The sequence below is a fragment of the Magnolia sinica genome, chromosome 18 (genome assembly GCF_029962835.1).
Source record: "Magnolia sinica isolate HGM2019 chromosome 18, MsV1, whole genome shotgun sequence".
Taxonomy (NCBI): Eukaryota; Viridiplantae; Streptophyta; class Magnoliopsida; order Magnoliales; family Magnoliaceae; genus Magnolia; species Magnolia sinica.
In genome coordinates this window covers 8,334,402-8,340,914 of record NC_080590.1, presented here as the reverse complement: position 1 = coordinate 8,340,914, position 6,513 = coordinate 8,334,402, and the positions used below count along the sequence as shown (strand labels likewise).

At 39.6% G+C, this 6,513-nt stretch overlaps 1 long non-coding RNA gene across 1 annotated transcript; it reads right to left on the bottom strand.

The window, feature by feature from the left end:
• Window positions 1-691: 691 nt before the first annotated feature.
• Window positions 692-6,176, bottom strand: LOC131233819 (uncharacterized). Its single transcript, XR_009165358.1, has 2 exons — window positions 5,962-6,176; window positions 692-1,073 (listed from the first exon to the last, which is right to left on the bottom strand). It is a non-coding gene; the product is annotated as an uncharacterized LOC131233819 (long non-coding RNA).
• Window positions 6,177-6,513: the final 337 nt, after the last annotated feature.

Genomic DNA, 6,513 nt, shown 5'->3' with positions numbered 1-6,513 from the left:
TCAAATCAAGGGAAGAAACTGTTTGCATTTTTCATGGCCCACTGAAGTTTTGGTTCAAAGTAAAAATTGGTACCGGAGGTTTCACGAGGTTTTGCTTCACGTGGACCGTTCAGATTTTCGAGGCTCATTAGATATGATGGGTTCTCAAAAAAGTTCGTATGTAGTCCGTATGAACTGGTTCGCAGGTGAGCGTTCCGCTATATATATAAATATATGTTCAATGCAGTGCCATTTTTATTTTTGGCATGCGTTCTATAAACGGTGGGGCCCAAATATGAATGGACCAGATATGTATATGCACCACACTTCTGATACACGAGCACTCATGCTGACGTAGGACAATTGGAGATCTCCGTGGTGCATGATATGGCCCCACCAGGAAGATAACCATATAAAAAAATCAAGCTGGTCCGTTCATTAGATCAGCTGTCCAAAAAAAAAAAGAATCTTAAAATGATCCGAGAAAATGGATGGACGGCGTGGATAAACATATACATTACGGTGGGCCCCACAGGAGCCCCTATATGGACGGATTGTTGTCCAGGCAGGGTCGGACGCAATCCGCTTCCGATTCGGACTGTTAATCTGGTGGATCAACATGAACGAACCATGCCCAAGGAATTCTCAGATTGAAAGATGCTGGCCATCTAACCTTTCGCTTTTCTGTCGAGGGGGGACCACACAATCCCTCTGTTGATAAACACATCTACTCAAGGATGTGAAGTAGCTGCACTTTAAAGTATCAAATCTCAAACAATAATAATGCATCAGAAACAACACAGATACTACTTTCCTGATCAACCGCTGAGATTTTCCGTTGAAGCTTAGAAGGTTATATCATCTTCGGAATGACCACATGAAATAGCGATCAGCCTATCTCTATATTTTTCATTTCCATCTCTGTCGTTCAATCCGACAATGCTTCCATTGGTTTAGTTGCCAGACATTAAGTTCTGAGGCAAGAATCATCTCTGGAATATGTTGAGAGATTGCAATCAGAGACTCGCGAGCCAGTTCCTGAGAAACCACTGTACTAGGTAGTATTGTGTCCATACAATACTAATGCTGTAGTCCTGCGCAGAATTCAACCCCCAACTGTTATTCTTCTTGAGTAATCTTGTTTTGGAAGCAGAATTCATTCCTTTCCAACTGTCACAGAGTTACTAAAGATCAAACAGAACAAATCCAAGACTACAGTATATGCGTCCAAAGTAGAAGCATGGAAATACTACAAAGGGGCCATTTGTAACTCAAGGGAAAATGTATTGTTAGCCAACATCTTATAACTGCATCACGCAAGTGGAATATCACCAAATGAATCTGACACTACAAAAGAATCACAAAAAATTATGATTGAGAGAATGCAAACAGCGGGAAATGAAGAAAAATCAAGAGCATTAGCTTTTAATCTCTGAGGCTAATGGAATCACCGAATGTCTTAGATTATAGAAATGAATTAGGAAACATATGGTGAGTTGAGCTCGGACGCGGATTTCCTTGGATGGGAAAATACGTGGGGCGCACTGTGATGTTTGTGAGAAATCCACCATGTCTATCCATTTTTCCAGGTCATGTTAGGATATGGGACCAAAAATGAGGATTGAACATTCCCCATTGAAACATTTTTAGGGTCATAGAAATTTTGAATCATGCTAATATTTTTGTGTTTTCAGTTCATCCTAGTGTGAATGACCTTTTAAGTTATAAACGGTCTGGATGGGATATAAACATCAATGTAGACCCAGGGAGATTTCAATGGTGGTCATTTACCAAAAATGTGGGTCACTTGAGTGTTGGATCTGCCTCATTTTTGGTCCTATATCCTAATAATAATGGGGTGGATTTCTCACAAACATCATGGTGAGCCCATCTAACCTTCCGTCACAGGAACTTATTGCAAAAGGCTTTCTCATGCAATCTACGTCCCTTGGGCATGGGTGGGTGGGACCCGTGGCTGTGGGGCCCACCTTCATGTATGTTCCTTACCTCCATGTGCGTGTCCAACCGTTTTGAAACCTCATTTTAGGGCACGATCCCACAAAAATGAAGTAGATTCAAATCTCAGTACTTGGACCATACCACAGGAAACAGTCGAGATTGACCATTAAAAACTTCTTTGGGCCACAATTTTTGGACCGAGCTAATATTTTGATGGGCTCTTCATCAAGGTCCTTGTGACCTTATCAAAAGGTTGGATGGAAATAAACATTTCGGTGGCCCCCAAGAAGTTTTTAATGGTGGAGATTCAATCACCACTGTTTCCTGTGTTGTGGTCTTCAATTTTTTTGGGATAATGTCCCTATAATGGGCTTTCAAAACAGATGGATGGCGTGGATGTAAGGTACATAAATCAAGGTGGCCCTCCACTAGGGATCCACCCACATACCTCAATGGATTCGAGGATCCACCGTAGCCGTGCCCCTTGAGCACGTGTATTGATTTTTATTTCCTTGAAACAGTCATTTGGTAAACAGAACAAAATAAGGATGTAAATATATACAACGTTGCAATGAGCATTTACTCGGCCTAACAAACAGCACAATTAGGCCCACCTATTGGTGATCCACATTGTTCATATGGGTGCTGGGGCCAATGGACAAGTGAGACGCAAAATCTCCCCATCAGAAGATCCTAACGGTTCAATTTTTCCCTTTCAAATGTGGACCGTTTGTTTTAACTGCTCATTTTTGTTGGATGGATATGATCATCCAAAGGGAGACATTGTAGCATGACAATTTTGTTGGATGGATATGTCTCTCCAAGGGAGATCTTGTAGCATAACAATCTCATGATGGGTCCTACCAGATCAGCCAGTTTAGATAAACTAAAGGTAGGTAACAAATGCAGCATTGCTGCAAATTGATTAGCTATTGTTGAGTAGTTTTCAACCGTTCGAAGTTGAAAACCCATCAATCTGTCCAAATTCCCCGGAGATGATGCAGCCAGAAGAACCGGACTATGGTCTGGCCACCGATGGAAAATGGCTCAAAATGCACATGGATCAGATGATTTTAATAATCAGATCAGAGGCCTTAAAACGATGGTAGAAAGCAAATAGATAGGATTGTTGAATAAATGCAACTTTGAATCATAAGCCATCCACGGCATGGTTGTTTGAGTTTTGGAAATGCAGGACAATTCTCAAAGGTCTAGATTTGTTGATTAAATAATGAGGATCTCCGTTTAAAGATTATTAAGTTTCTATAGAAAATTAAGATTTAAGATTTTAGGTTAAGAGTTATCTTTTGATAGTTGTTGTTGAGAACTGGTTGATTTATCAATGCTGCACCTTCAAAGTATAAGATTTTCTCTCAAATCTATCCTAAAGGAAGAGAGGACAAAAGCCAACACATAAATCCTAGAGTAGGGCTAATGCAATTCACAGAAGACGCACCCACAATGAACCCCACATATGTGGACTTGCATATGAAGGCAGGTGGAGAGAAGTAATTGTCTCTCTTACCTTTTTTCTTTTTTCTTGAAGTGGTGATGCCCAAGGGGGGAATTGGCATCCGAGGCGCTCTCTCTGCCTCTTTGCTCTCACTATGGGAAAATCTTATAAGGATTTAGTTTCAAGAAGAGATGCCAAAATGGTGCCTAATCACCTTGTAGGCTTGGTATGCCTCAGTGCATCTAAAGTTTATAATTCTATCTAACCATGTATTTAAATTGACTCTATCCATTCACTGAACATTGTCAGCCATTCTTAATCAAATTTTCATGCGAATCAAATGGTGGACCATAAAATCTCAACCTTTCAAATTATCATCAAATGTAATTAAAAAGTTTTAACTGTTAAAACTAAAAGATCATGATTGAGAATAGTCATAAATTCGTTTTCAAGTCTTTTGGTATCAGTACTAGTGAAAAAGCACTTGCTGGAAGGTCCGATCTACAAGATCTCACCCAATAACAACCACCATATCCTAAGGCATGAACCCAATAACAACCACATATGAACTATTGGAATTAGTTATGTGAGGAGGGCTAAAACACATTATGTTAGAAATTTAAATTCTCCATATATTCTCAGGCCTAAGGATTAATCAAAGATAGTACGTACATAAGTTAATTCAAACCAAACAATGATAAGTCTCTTGATCTAAAAATTTATATGATCATATATTCAATGGTTTACATACTAAGATCTATTTTATAAATACTGGCACTCCTATGTAGGTTAAGGCATAGGCATACCAATTCATTATCGAACTTGATAGTGGAGACTTTTTATGCCAATTCATCATTAATTCTCTTGTATAAATGACTAGGTAAGAATAGAAACCAGAAGTTTATCTTACTACTTACTGAGTAGTTATGGAGCAATAGTGTACCGAAATCCATGAAACTAATAAACTCTCTTTAATGGACAGTCATCGTGCCAAATTTCAAATTTTCAAGGATAATATACATATATATATGTTTTAAGATATACTTGCACATATTATATATGAAATTAATAATATGTCACGCAAGATCCATAGTCAACATGAGATATTGTCAGGATCATCAAATTAATACTTAAGATCAACAACGCATTGTATTTGCAAGGCAGACATAACACTAACATAGGCCCACCAGATACGTGACCCGGATTGATGAATGACACTAACACATGTACCGAGGAGCTTCACTTTGGGTGTGGCTTCGGTAGATCACTGAGCATGGGTCCACAGTGATATCATGTATGTGCCGTGCCTAACATCCATGCTGCCCATCCGTTTTAACAGCTCATTCTAGAGCATGAGCCCAAAAATGAAACAGACCCAAATCTTAGATGGCCCACACCATAGGAAACATTGGTAATTGAATAGTCACCGTTAAAAGCTTCTTGGGGGGCCATGGAATGTTTATTTGCCATCCAACTTATTGATGAAGGGACCACACAAATATCAGATTGATGGCCTATAAGAACATTTTAATAGTTAATCATCATTGTTTCCTTACGTGTGGTCTACTCGAGATTTAGTTCTACTACCCTAAAATGAGTTTTCAAAGTAGATGGGCAGCGTGGATGTAAAATAAAATGAGCTGTCAAAGCCGATAGACAACATGATGTAAAGCATATAGATCACGGTGGGCCCACAGTCAGGGATCCACGGATCCACCAGCCCATTCACGTGACCCTAATCACTGGACGCCAGGGTGGTCAATGAGCTAGGATTGGGCCTGCCAAAATCAAAATTTTGAATAGGCCGGGCCCGGACTGAAACAGTTTAAAATCTGGGCCGAGGTCAACCCATCCCGGCCCGTTGACATCCCTACTTGTAAACTGAATTTCCTGTAAAACTTTATGAGGCGTTCTTGTAACCCAAAACTCTATGGGCTCACTTTGATGTACTTGTGAAATCCATTCCTCTCATCATCTCTGTTAGATCACATTGTTAGGATGAGAGACCAAAAATGAGGCAGATTCAAGACTGCTAAACCACAGGAAACAGTTGAGATGGAAACGCTCACCATTGAAACCGTCTTGGGCTGCCTCATTATTATTATTATTTATGTGGGTCTGCTCAAGAAAGTTTCAATAGTGGGAGTTCAATCCCCAACTGTTTCTCGTGGTGTAGCCCACTTTGAGTCTTGAATCTGCCTCATTTTTGGGCTCCCATCTCAACATGAACGGTAAAACAGAGAGACGGACCGGATATCACACGGACACTGAGGTGGCTCCCACACAGCTTTCGGTTAAAGTAAACACACATCCTATTCCAATCTTCTTCGGATGATTTACTGATATTAGGAAATCCTCAAACAAACCAAACAACAATTGTAAAGTATTTCGACGGCGAAATTTCAGCATCTAAATAGTAAATACCGGAAGATAGTACGATCAAAAAAGGAATTTACAAGAAAAAAAGCATTTCGAAGAGAAAATCACAGCAAGGAATAGAAATTAGAAAGTTGGATAAATAAAAATAAAAGAAAAATGGGGAAGATAGGATCGTGAAATGGTAAGCGTACCTGAAATAAAATACCGTACAGATCGACAGTCTTCTTCTCTTTTCCGTTCAAATCCTATCTTATACGTGGGAGAGGACAGTTCCAATCCAACGTGTACATCCACGTCACTTGGGAGTTTTTGGAGAGGCAGATTGGGATAGGATGGGGCTCTGAGGGTCCAACGTGATGTATGGACTTTATCCATACTGTCCATCCAATTTTCCATATCATTCTAGTTTATGGACAAAAAAAATAGACAGATCCAATGTTCAAGTGGACCACACATCAGGAAGCAACGTTTCTAATGACACTCACCGTTGAAATATTTCTAGGGCCCATTGTAATGTTTCTTTGCCATCCAAACTGTTCATAACGTAATATAGTCCTAGATGAAGGGAAAACATATGTTTATTAGCTTGATCCAAAACTTCCGTGGCCACCACAAGTTTTAATCGGTAGGATTTAATCTATTTGTGGTCAAATTGAGTTTTGGATCTCCTTACGTTTTCGGATAATATCCTAAAATGATACGGAAAAATGGATGGACGGTGTGGATAATGGATTTAAATCACG